Source organism: Ambystoma mexicanum, chromosome 4q (assembly GCF_040938575.1).
Source record: "Ambystoma mexicanum isolate Mex_15411 chromosome 4q, UKY_AmexF1_1, whole genome shotgun sequence".
In the NCBI taxonomy this organism is placed as follows: domain Eukaryota; kingdom Metazoa; phylum Chordata; class Amphibia; order Caudata; family Ambystomatidae; genus Ambystoma; species Ambystoma mexicanum.
Window position 1 is genome coordinate 503,964,225 of NC_090928.1, and position 13,012 is coordinate 503,977,236.

The window sequence follows — 13,012 nt, forward strand, 5'->3', positions numbered from 1 at the left end:
TTGGCGTCATCATGTGGTTGCTCAGAGCGTAGGCACTGTCCCCTGGGGAGGTGATAATAGTTGTGATTAGTTGGGTTTGTGTATTTGTCTGTGTGTGACATGCACCTAGGAGCCATTTGTCGCCATGCTTCCCAGCTTCCAGGGCCCGGCTCAGGGCTGACATTCTGTATATGAAACTGTCATGGGTAGAGCCAGGGTAGATTGCATAGACAGAGGTGATGATTCCCTTGGCATCACATACAACCTGCACGTTGATGGAATGCCAGTGCTTGCGGTTTCGATAGATGTGCTCAGTGGCCCTAGGTGGACGTAGGGCCACATGGGTGCAATCTATGGCACCAAGCACTTTGGGGAAGTGTGCCACCCTGTAAAAGTCCTCGACCATGGCCTGCCTTTCTGCGGGTGTTCTGGGCATGTATATGTGCCTGCGGACTGAGGGGCATGCAGTCATGATTGCCAACACCTGGTGTAGGCAGCGTGACTGTGTGGCCTGTGAGACCCCCCCCCACTATGGCAGTTGTCCGCTGAAATGACCCAGTGGCCAAAAAATGCAGGACATTGAGCACCTTCTCCAAGGGGCTCAATGCTTGGGAGCACAGGGTGGGGGATGTAAGGTTATCTTCCCACTCCCTGACCAGGTCTAGGATGATACGAGGTGGAAACCTATACCTGCCATAGACCTGGTGGTCAGGCATCCCAAAAAGGCTGGTTCAGGGGAAAAAAATACGGGGCCTGGCTATTCTCCTCCTCCTGCAGTGTCCCACGATCAGTGCTGCGACAAATGGGGCATTCATCGTAGCTGTATATACATGTTTGTTGTTTGCATGCACTTTTATACTGCGCGCGGGGATGCCTCTGCCTGCCTTCATGTGGCGGACGTGTTGACGCCTGTGCGCGTCTTTTAGCGTGCACGGGTTTCCTGTGTTCGATTCCATGAATACGTGTTGTTCGTGTGCGTGTGGGCGATCCGTGTATTTCCCTGCAGTACTTCCCCAGTTACGCCTTCTTTTTCACGCGTTGTTCCCCATTCCGCCTGTTATGCCCTGTGTCCCGCCCCCTTTTTGGTGTGTGCGCCGACATTGTGCGCTTTCCCTGTGTGCGTTGCGCACAGCGTTCGGGATGTTGCTGTGACTTGTGCGCCCGTGTGTGCCACGCTCGGATTTGGCGCACATCCCGCAGTGAACACGCGCAGGCCCTTCCATGAATCGCACGCGTGCGCATGCGTTTGCTTTTTCACGCTTGCGCCAAGATTTTCGGCGCACATTTGTTCCATGAATCGGCCCCATGATATCAAATAAAGCTTTCAGTAGTGATGGTTACAATTCACCATCATAGACACTCAGTCAAAATTACCACCAACTAACGGTTTTAATTTATACAAAACAGTGTTGGAAAAGTTTTTATATTTTAATAGCAGTAGGGTTCCTTCTCCTTGGTACATAACATGACCAGTAGTGGTCTTAGTCAGAGTCCAAACATTCAGTTTCTAGCCATATAATCTGATTATTAAAGTATGCTCCACACATACATTTCTTAGGGCAATATCTAATGAACTGACCTTCTAAACTTCTTTCTCCAAGAGTGCTGTAACATATGATTCAGGAAACCCTTAACACAATATTCTTGACCTTTCTGTTTGATGTGACCTACATAAAAACAATAATAATCATCACTTCCAAGAATTAGCCCAATAACTTTTCATCTCCACCTCTGTGGAGGCATACGTACCTGGACAACAAAATGAACCCTGTGTACCGATTGTGCTCTGACCAAAACCCCAAAGATTTGCCTATTCTTTTTAGGTGTGGTAAAACAAATTTGACATCGCTTTTCTTTCTTTTACATTGCATCTGTGCAAAAATCCAAAAAACGATGTTCCGACAGTGCTCTGATCAAAACCCCAAAGCCCTGCCTGTCCTTTTTAGGTGTGGCAAAACGAATGTCCCCATTGCTTCTCTTTCTCACATTGCATCAGTGCTAAAAATCCCCAAAACAATTTTCCCACTGTGTTCTGACCAAAACCACAAAGCCCTACATTTCTTTTTAGGTGTGGGAAAACACATTTTTCTTTGGTTTTCTTTCTTTCATATTGTCTCTGTGATTCAAACCCCAAATCCGATTTTCCTATTGTATTCCCACTCTCTGCCACTGCCTTCCATTCATGCCTTCCATTCAGATGAGTCAAGTCTAATTGATGTTTGGAGGGTGAGGGTTGCTGGGAGAATACTATAACCCCATCTGCAATCACTGTGTGTCTTTAATTTTTTTTCTTTTCCTATATTGATGGGTCATTTAAAAGGAAATACTTGTGACTGCATATGTCTGTGTTGGTGATTTACCGAAGCATTTTTGTGCTTGCGTTGACACAGCATTGGAGGTTGATGTTAATCTATTTGTGAAATTTGGTTGAAATAAATTAATAAATACATATATATATATAAATACACACTGGTCTGGTTTCCAGTCCATTGTGGCACTGGGTATTCATTGGAGTTGGGTGCGAGATGGGTTGGAGACCTTACCACAGTGAAACAAACAAAAACTAAAAGAGTGTTATTGTGTGCCACATTCATGATGGGGAAAGGAACTCCCTAAGTTGGGTGTGACCACTTAATAAACCGCGACACACTGGGGCTTCACACATGTGATGATGATGACCACATGTTGACAAACTAGTGAACAGGCACACCTCATACACAATTACATTTCCAAAACAACTGGCTGGTGCTCCCTAAAGCAAAAATTGTGTTACTTAAAATGCCAACACGTAGACAATCATTATAGCCAACGTACACCACTGACCCACACACCTGTACAGTCTCCCCTGGTACATGGAGTTAACACCTAATCATATCCGATGTAGGTGTATGGCTGTCTGATAGACCACACCAATGCAGTGTTATACCAGGGATTAAAATGAACCTGGAAGATGAAAAGCCACATGCACAAACATTGAGTGTCATTGAGCTCAATTTGAACATTGCTCATAGGTCACTGCTAACCTCTCTACTTACAAGCATGACAGTCTATTTGTAACCATTTTAACGTGAAAGGAATGAATGCAGTTACAGGTATAGATGTTTTGAAGTGCATCAGGAACAGTTCATAGTGGAAAATAGGGTCATCTCATCCCACCATGAATGAATGATGGAATTAAATTACCATGGAATCACATAGAAATCACCTGCTTTTCCCAACTGGTAGAAACTGACAGACTACATAGGAAAACAAAGTAATTCATAATAGCATGTTAATCACAATCATGTACACAATCATTCAATTTCACCAGGCAGATCTGGCAGTGGTGACAACAATTCCAATGTAGTTAAGTGTTCCCAATCCACTTACCAAAAACACACATGCCCTAAATAGGTAAAGCATGTGAACAACCATGTGTACATACTACACTTTATTATGCATGCGTCTATGCTCTGCGGAAGTGGACATTATTTTATAAGCGGTGCCATGCATTGTGTAATCATGCCATTCTACACAGGAATGGAGGCATACTTGTCTGGGCTTTAGGCGTGACTGACAGAACAACATAAGGACATTGCATCACAAATATGTGTGTGAGTATGTGTGTATATGCATGCATGCACTGCAGAATGAGACACTCATGCATCACTGCCAGAGGCTGTGGATGCTCCTACGAAATCGGCATGAATTTCATCTCAGCTTTCTACTAGCACCAGGTTAGGCCCAGCTGGACTTTGCTTTATTCATTACTTGTGTCCGTCCGGTAGAATATTGCCGCCACCGTTCTAGGCAGGGGACTGCCTTGTGTCCCCCCTGTTCCACCTTTCCAGGTTTCTGATTGACCCTTCATACTGCCTAAACACCAATTAAGGAAGCCTACAGGCAAAGGAGGTGGCCCAAAAGGCCCTCATTAAGGCTCCTGTCTAGCCTGTCAGACCTATCCGGCCGTGGCCATCATGCTGGGAGTGCCTGTCTCCATACACTGACGTTTACTGCATGCAGGCTATGCCCATGCTCCCCAATGCAATCAGGACAAATGTATGTGCGGCTGAGTGGTGTCTACAGACCCCTCCGTTCCCTTTCCCTATCTGCAGCAACTGTGTGGACTCATGCACGCACCCTCACCCCCCTCCCCGTGATCCTGGCACGGGGGTCATAGCCGGACCCATCATCCATTCTCCAGTGTGGCATTGTGCCTTGTCTCCTAGGCCATCTTAGCACACCAGATTGCCTTCCTTGGCATGCTCCAAGTCCTGTTCTAGGCCCCCACTGCTTGCTCAGTACGTAAGCACCACCTTGACCTGCCTCCTACCTCCCTGAACAACATAAGTTCATGATTTCTACCCACTATCTGTTATTTCTTGTGACTCTGTTGCACTCCATATTCAACTTTGTCCTATATGGGTCCCAATTAGCATTGTTGATCCGCTCCCTGTTTCTTCCTGCCCAATCCTTGCAGACCTCATGTGCTCGAGTATCAATCCTGTGGTCTCTGATCCCTCTTTGTGCTCTGATTTCAAGCTGGCGATCTCCTGTACTTGATACTCTAGTTGGTCATTCTTGATCCTCGATCTCTGTGCTTGTTTAAACCTAGGCCACCTCACATTCACATTGAACTAAAAAATGTGATCATTTTTTGACTGCTTCTGTCTGTTTCATAACCTACGCCTTTCACCTGTATCTTGAAACTAAAATGTGTGCTTTTTGATCACAGTGTCTGCTAAAACCCTAGCCTACGCCTGTCTTTGATAAGTCCTGTGACTGTGTTCTCAACCTGGCCTCAAAGTTTTCATGTGTTAAATCTTGAATTTGTGCATGTTAACTTGTGTTCTAACTTGGCCTCCAAGCCTCATGGGTTATTTCTTTAATTTGGGCATTTAGACTTGTGTTCTATCACGGCCTTCCAGCCTCTAGTTTTAATTCTCAAATTTGGGCACTTTAAAATACTGTGACTGTGTTTATAACTTGGACCATCATCTCTTCCCCCACTATATCATTCATCTAGTTATGCCACTACGGCTTTCTGTAACGGTTCTCTTTTCCATGGATATTGTACATCTGTTTATCTCTGCTGTTCTGGCTGTGAGACCGCCTGGTGATTTTCTCTTGCATAGTGCTGTCCCTCTTGCTGACCCACCTTCCTCCCTGCATCCATGATGTTCTCTGTCTCCCCTATCTACTATAACTGTCACTCAATCACCTACACCACCTCTCGCTCGAAGTCTGGAAGGAAAACTTTTAGAAATTGCCCCTGACCTACAACCCAGGCCTCCCCATTTCCGACACCTATGTCAATAGTTTCCTCCTTTAAAGGTGGCAACCAGCTTCGCATTGTGACCCTTAATTCTTGCTCTGCTGTTAAACACTCTTCTCACATCTGTCACCTCCATGAAAAACTTGAGCTTGATGGCCTCGCTCTCACCGAGATGTGGTTCAATGCCAGCTCTGTCATTGTTTTTGACACTCTCCACTACAAGTTGCTCTCCAATCCCAGGACTAACTGGCCTGAAGGTTGAGTTGCTCTTGTCTTCCTCAAATGGGTCCGTACTACTATCATATCCACTCAATCTTACTCTTCCTTTGAATCCTTGTCTGTAGGCTTGGTGTCTCTCCTCCTCTCTCCCTCACTCTCACCACTATCTATAGGCCCTCTGGACCTACCCCCCTTTTCCTCTCTCTGAATGGGTTGATCTCTCCTCCTTTCTAATGACCTCCTCCCTCAAACTTCTCTTCCTTGGTGACTTTAATTTTTGTCTAGACTCTCTGGCTGTGGCCACTGTACTTTTCCACGACCTCTGTGACTCTTTCCCTCGCAATTCCTCCCTCCGGCCCGACACCTTCGATGCGCTCATGTCAGCAGAAATCACTCTCTCCAATCCCCTAATTACTGCTCGCTCCTAGTCTGACCACTCTCTTCTCTCCTTGCATCTGGAGCTCCCGGGCGCCCCAATGAAGCTTCTGCCCGCACTGCCCATCTCCTTCTCCATCATCTGACTGATGAAGCATGTGTCAGTCGCTGCATTTACAGCCACCTTCATTCCTCCCCTCAGCCCTGCTCTTGACTCTCATACCAACTCAGCACTTGCTAACGTCCATCTCTCCATCTCAAACACTCTGGACATCCTTGCCCTTGTCATTAGGATCCGCATGAAGCCTCACTCCAAGTGCAACTCTTGGTATGACTCCGACTTGGTCGCTCTGAAACGCAAGTGCAGAGTTACTGAGCGGAAGTGGCAGGCCTCAAGCACATCCTTTGTAAATGGTCTGCCGCCTGCTCCTTATGCAATATCAACTACCCATCCACTTGAATAAGAGGGCTCATGCCCATGCCCACATTTCATGGGGCACCAATAACAGGGCTGAACTTTTCAAAACCTGCAAGGAACTTGCCAATCTTAATGCAATCTTAATGGACTCTCCTCTTCTCCTCTTCTCTTCCAGGTCCTCTGCACTGCACTGGCCTCGCACTTCTCCACCAAAATTCTGGACATCCTATCCTCACTCTCCTCTACTCCCCTCCCCACCCACATGTGCTCTTGCCTAACTTGGCCCCCACTCATCCTCCCCATACTCTCCTCCTTCTCTCCCATTGCACCGGATGAGGTCTCTAGAGTAGTCCGCTCTATGCAAGTCTCCTCCAAACAGGTGCTCGCCTGCTCTTCTAAAACTATCAGGACATCTCCTCTCTCACCCCAGCCTGGACTGACTTCTGTAACCATTGCTTTGTCACTGGTGCTCTCAAACAAACCCGCAAACACTCCCTTGTGCACCCTCTCCTAAAAAAGCCGTCGGTTGACCATTCCTGCTAACTATCACCTTATCTCTATCACACCTTTCCTGGACAAATTCCGGGAGAGCAGGTAGCAGGTTCCAGTTGGTAGCTGCTAGAACTGGGAAGATTGAGCTGCCTGCTCTAATCCTGAGGCTTAGGAATGGTTAGTCGGTTGGTGTGGCTGGATCTGGGAGATCTGGTTGAGGGGGGTGCATAGAATCTTTGCGCGAGGTAGTGAGGTGCTGTGTCATAGAGACATTTGTGGGTGAGTGCCAGTGACTTAAAAAGGATGCGTTCCTTGCGGGTAGCTAGTGGATGGATTTCCTGGTGACCGAGATGTGGTCTCTTTCGGAGACTCTGGTGGCAGATCAAGCTAGCCTCATGAAAACTTTGTCTGCTTGCGTTTCTTTGTATCTGTACACGTGTGAACTGGCTTCATGTCTTCATCGTTTCTTCAGCATAAGCCTCTTCATCTTGAGCCCACGATGTTGCTTATCTTTAATACTTGCTTGATGCCTTATACAATATCCGCATTCTCTCGTCTCTGCATCTCTTCTATGTATGTCTGCTCGACTTTCGCATGACGGCACCAATCTGCTTCATCAGTCAGACATCCTGCTTCCTCTGGGATTTTGTTTAAACAGCCATCATACTGTCTTGAATGCAGGTACGGTTTTCTCAACGGGAACCTTGCCTCCAGGATTTCCTTTGGCATCTGTCGTTTCAATTGTTCTGCATAGGACACATACTCTGGTTTCCAACATATAGGCATTCTGGGTAAAGTGGCTGAGGTGGGGTACTTAGCTCCTTCTCTACAGCAGTATCAGAGAGATCCAATAAAATTAAGCATTCAGTCTTCCAGCAAAACCAAGTTGAAGCAGTTTTTCCTGAATAAACAGAGCAGCAGTTTTAGTGCTCCCGCCTTAGCACAACACGGACGGATTATCCACAAGAAGATGTTCTTTCGTAAGATATGCTGAAAATTGGGCTCTGACCTCACTTCTAGAATTTTACTAACAAAAGGAAGACTGGGATAGGTCTAACATTTTCAGGGATCTACGTACCTAAATTTGCCTTTTTCAAAGTGGGATGAGTGAGCCTGCCTTTACTTGGCTTGGAACAATGCCTTTCTGTAATGACACATTAACAATAACACTACAGGTTTCTACCAAAATAAAAATAATATCTTTTATTACTTTGGCATGTTAAGCATCTAAAGCAGATGATGAAGCTTTGTATCCTTGGACACATTTGATAATGTTCTGTTTGGATAAAAGTTCAAAAGTGTAAATTCCATCAGCCAGCCGGGATTATCCTTACTCAGGGGAATTGTACACCCTTGCCTCTGCTGCCATTTACTCTCGCAGTAAGCCACTTTTATTTTTATTTTTTATTTTTTTTTAAACTTTGGTTTTTATTCGCATTTTTTAATATTACAAACAGGTTCAATGCAAAACTGAAGTGGATATAATAACCCCTAACCCCGCCTCCCCCATTCCCCCGCCCCAACACCGACCCTCCCCCCTATCCCTGTGTCCAGACCAGAGCTTTCATCTAGGGAGACCCTGAAGTTTCTTTCCGTATCTTGTACTTAGGAGATGATGTGATTGGTGACCATATCTCTGGCTGACTTGAGGCCGCCATTCCCCGGGTCGTGGGTCCCCAGGTCGATTACCAAACATCTCAGGGCTAGTCCCGCACCACACAGGCCAGGGCCCTGTCTCGGAGTCAGTGAACGTCCCATCCCCAGGACTGTTGCACTCCATACCAGTTCGCAAGGAATGAACCAGTATCATTGTTCACCATAGCAGTCAGTTTGTCCATCAAAAACATGTTCTTCACCTTTTTCAGCCAATCTTCCTTGGAAGGGGTTTCCGGGCTCTTCCATTTCTACGCCAGTGCTACTCTGCCCGCTCTCAACATAGTTTCCCACATCCTTGGGTATCGGTATAATTCTGTTTCCTCCGGGGGGAGCCCCAGCCGCATCATTAGAGGAGTTAGTGGGAGAAGTTTGTCTGATACTTCCGCGATCCAGCCCCTCACTTTCCCCCAAAAGACCTGGACTTTCGGGCAGTGCCACCACATGTGGCTCCTGGAGCCTGCCTGACCACATCCCCTCGGGCATCTTCGGGACACCCATGGGAACATCTTCGACAATTTTACTGGGTCCCTATGCCACCCCTGCAGAATCTTGAAGTCATGCTCCATGTCTGCGGTGAATAAGTTCCCATGGATTGCTATTTTGAATATTCTTGACCAGGCATCCTCTGAAATATCCTCTCCTGCCAGGTCGTTCCAGAATGCGTGGAAACTCCTCCTTCCCTGAAGGTCGTAGGTGTTTAAAATGTTGTACATTCTAGATACTGCTCCCTTCCTCGAAGTGGCCGTGTCTAGGAACTTCTTGAAGGGGGTCAATTGTCTCCGCAGGTTTTGACCCCATGACTGGTCGCAGAGGATGCCCTTAAGGTGGAGGTATTCGAAGATGGAAAGAGACCCTTGTCCGAGAGCGTCCCTCAGTTCCTCGTACGTTAGGAATTCACCCTCCCTGAACATCTGCCCTGCCCATTCCATTCCCATGTCTGACCAGGTCTGGGAGTGCCGGAACCCCTTAGTGCCAAGTTTGAGAGGGTGGCCCCAGAGAGAGGTCATCGGGGACAGCCATGAAGTGAGGTGTGCAGTCTGGGGACCCTCTTTCCAGATTTCCCAGAGAACACCCAAGGTCGGGTGAGTTTTCACGTGTCTCGGGATCGTCTTGCGCGGGGCCCATAAGAGGTCACAGACCTTTAGAGGGTGGGCGTCCATATCTTCTAAATATGACCAATACGTCCCCATTCCTGCTTTCATGTGTTCCAGGAGGACACGCAGCGCGGAAATAAAGGTGGGAATCCGGTAATCCAAACCCTTCGTCCTCCCTTGGTAGAGTCAGGGTGGTCCTCCCAGTCCTCGGGGTTTTCCCTTGCCATACAAAGTCTCGTACTGCAATATGTAGGTCTCTAAAAGTCTGTTCGGGGACGCTGGTTGGGAGCGCTGTGAAGAGGTACAGAAGCCGTGGTAATACGTTCATCTTTACTGCTGTCAACCGGCCATACCCGGAAAGAATCATCTTCTCCTCAAATCAGATGTGATCCCAGCCATTATGGGGTCATAGTTAGTGGTGGCAAGTTTCGATAGGTCCCTGGTAAGAAGAACGCCCAGGTATTGTATAGCATCCTTCCCCACTGTGATCCCATGAAACCTGTCTAGGGGGTCCAGCTCCGAGTCTCCTGTTCTCATTGGGAGCAAGACTTATTTTGTCGTGTTAATTTTCAGGCCCGAGAAACGCCCGAACGCAGTCACCATGGACAAGAAGGGGGGAGCGAGGAGCCAGGATCCACCAGGTAGGCTAAAATGCCATCCGCAAACAGGGAAAGCTTGAATTCAACCTCATCTCTTCTAATCCCCCTGATGTCCGGGTGTGCTCTGATCGCTATGGCTAATGGTTCCATCGTAAGGACATAAATCAGGGGGGAGAGTGGGCAACCCTGCCTCGTCCCTCGGGAGAAGGGTAATGGTTCGGACAGCTTCCCGTTCACTTGAACCCTTGCTGTGGGGGCTCTATAGAGCGTGGTTACCCAGCTCATAATGTGGGCCCTGAAGCCCATTTTATGGAGGATGAGTTCCATGTATCTCCATTCGACCCTGTTGAAGGCTTTCTCCGAGTCTAAGGAGAGGACACATGCATCGAGCTCTGAGTTTTGGGTGAGATGAAACAGATCTATTGTTTTGTGGATGTTATCTGACCCCTACCTTCCCCTAATGAAGCCCACCTGGTCCCCATGGACTAGCTTTGACATTATCCCCTCCATCCGCCTCCCCACCACCTTAGCCAGGATCTTTACATCTATGTTTAACAGCGATATAGGGCGGTAGGAGGAACATTCTGCGGGGTCCTTCCCTTCCTTGGGCAGCACTTCTATTATAGCCCCCATCGTGGAGTCGGAGAGAATGCCCCCTCCAGCACGGAGTTGAAAACCGTCACTAGATGCGGTGCTAGGGAAGAGCGGAATCTTTTGTAAAAGTATACTGTAAAGCCGTCTTTCTCGGGGGAAGTTCCCACCTTCATCCCACTAATCACCTTATCTACCTCCTCTTCGGTCACCTGGCCCTCCAACCCCTCCACCATCTCCCTCGACAAGGACGGGACTTGGATGGAGTTCAGGAAGTCTTCTATCTGAGCGTCGCCCCGTCGTATTCTGACGAATATAGTTTCTCATAATATTGGCGAAAAGCCTCTCCAATATGGGGAGAGTCATAGCCAAGTGACCCCCTGGGCATTCCTGGCCTCCTTCACCATTCTACTTCTCTGGACCACCCTCAACTTCGAGGCTAGGGTCCTGTCCGCTTTGTCCCCTTTATCGTAGTATTTTTGCTTGACCATCTGGAGACTCCTCTCTGTTTTGTGAAGGAGTAGGTCCTTTAACTGGAGCCTGTAGTCCTCCAGGGCAGCCACACGATCGCGCTCGAGGCCCTAATCCGGGTGGCCCCCCGGCTGGAGACAGGCTATTTTCTCTCACAGGGTCTTCTCCTGGGCCTCCCTCACCCTCTTTTTATGAGCTCCTATTTTGATGAGGACTCCTCGTAAGGTTGCCTTGAAGGCGTTCCACAGTGTGTGTGTGCCCACCTCCCCGTCATCATTTAGCTCAAAGAATTCTGTTATGGCATCTAAGACTTCCTGGGCGTGGACCTCGTCCTTCAATAGGGCATCATTACATTTCCAGCGTCCTCTGCGTTCTTTACGCCATCCCTCCGCTATGGTGACTCGGACCATGTCATGGTCCGACCAGGGGAGAGGGTCTACCCTATGGCCCATGATATATGGACAGAGGGTCTCATCCACCAGAATATAATCTATCCTAGAGAACGAGGTGTGGATGGCTGAATAGTACATAAACGAGGGTTCGTCTGACCTGGGGGTCTGGATAGTATCCACCAGGCCCAGTTCCGTGTTCACCCTCTGGAAGTTTCGCACTATGGCTTCATCCGCGGGCCTAGTGCTTTGTGGGCCCACCCGCTTTCTGTCCATGGATGGGTCCAGAACCATGTTGAAACCCCCCCCACCACCGTGCCTTGTACAAATAGCTTGAGTTTCTACCTCACTTCCTCCAGGAATTGGGCCTGACCTTCATTCGGGCCGTATACTACTGCAAGGGTTAGGTGGGAGCCTTGTAGGGAGCCCCTTACCAACAGGTAGCGGCCTTCGGGGTATCGAAGCCTACGTCCCTTGCTATCAAAATGGCCACCCCCCTTTTTTTACCTTATGGGATGCACAGAGAACCTCTCCAATTCCTCCCCCTCGCATTTTTGGTTCCTTCCCCCGTGCCCAGTGTGTCTCTTGCAAGAAAAGCAGGTCAAGTTTCGCTCTCCTGAATTCTCTACAAACCAGAGACCTCTTAGTGGGGGTGTTCAGACCCCGCACGTTTAGGGTACCCACACCCAGGGCCGGCAGGCTATTAGCCATAATCTAGGTTTCCCTCTCTTTTGGTCAACTGCATCACATTGTTACTCCCTTCCTGCTCCCTTAGTCTCGCCTCTTGGACACTTTTGTTCCCCTTACCACCCCCCGGGTGGGTTTTAAACATTTCTCCAACTGCCCCCCAAACCGCATCCCTAATGGAACAACCCCAACTAACTTGTGAACCCCCACTCCCCTACCCGGCGTCCAGCCAGTTAGTTCCGCCATTGCTGGCATTTGGCCGGACCGCCAGCCTACCCTCCTCGGCCAGGCATTCAGTGAAAAGCTGTTTTTTATGAGCCCCCCCCCCCTGCTTCGTCCCCTCGGTAGCCCTGCTTTACTTGCTGTTCAAGGGGATTCTGCTTTCGGCATAACCTTCAGTACTTCCATTCCCGATCTGCCGGTGGTCAGGTCACCCCGATCGTCAGCCCTCCGTGTCGTTATGCTCTCCTTCCCTTGCGGATGGCGGGGTGCTAAATTTTCTATACTTCCTCGAACTGGTTTTCCTTCTCCTGGCACCCGACAGGCCAGAAACGCCCTCATCAATCGCCGCTGGGCTAACTGGGCCCTTCCGGGGGGTCGGCTCCGTCACATAATCCTGAATGGGCCCCCTTATATCTTCTTCCGTAATCAGCATTGTCTGTTGGCCCATATATTCGAATGCCAGGGAGAAGGGGTACCCCCACTTGTAGTGCACGCCCTTATCTTTTAGTAGTTGCGTTAGAGGGCAGCACATTCTGCATTTTGCCAACGTGTAGGCGGAGAGGTCT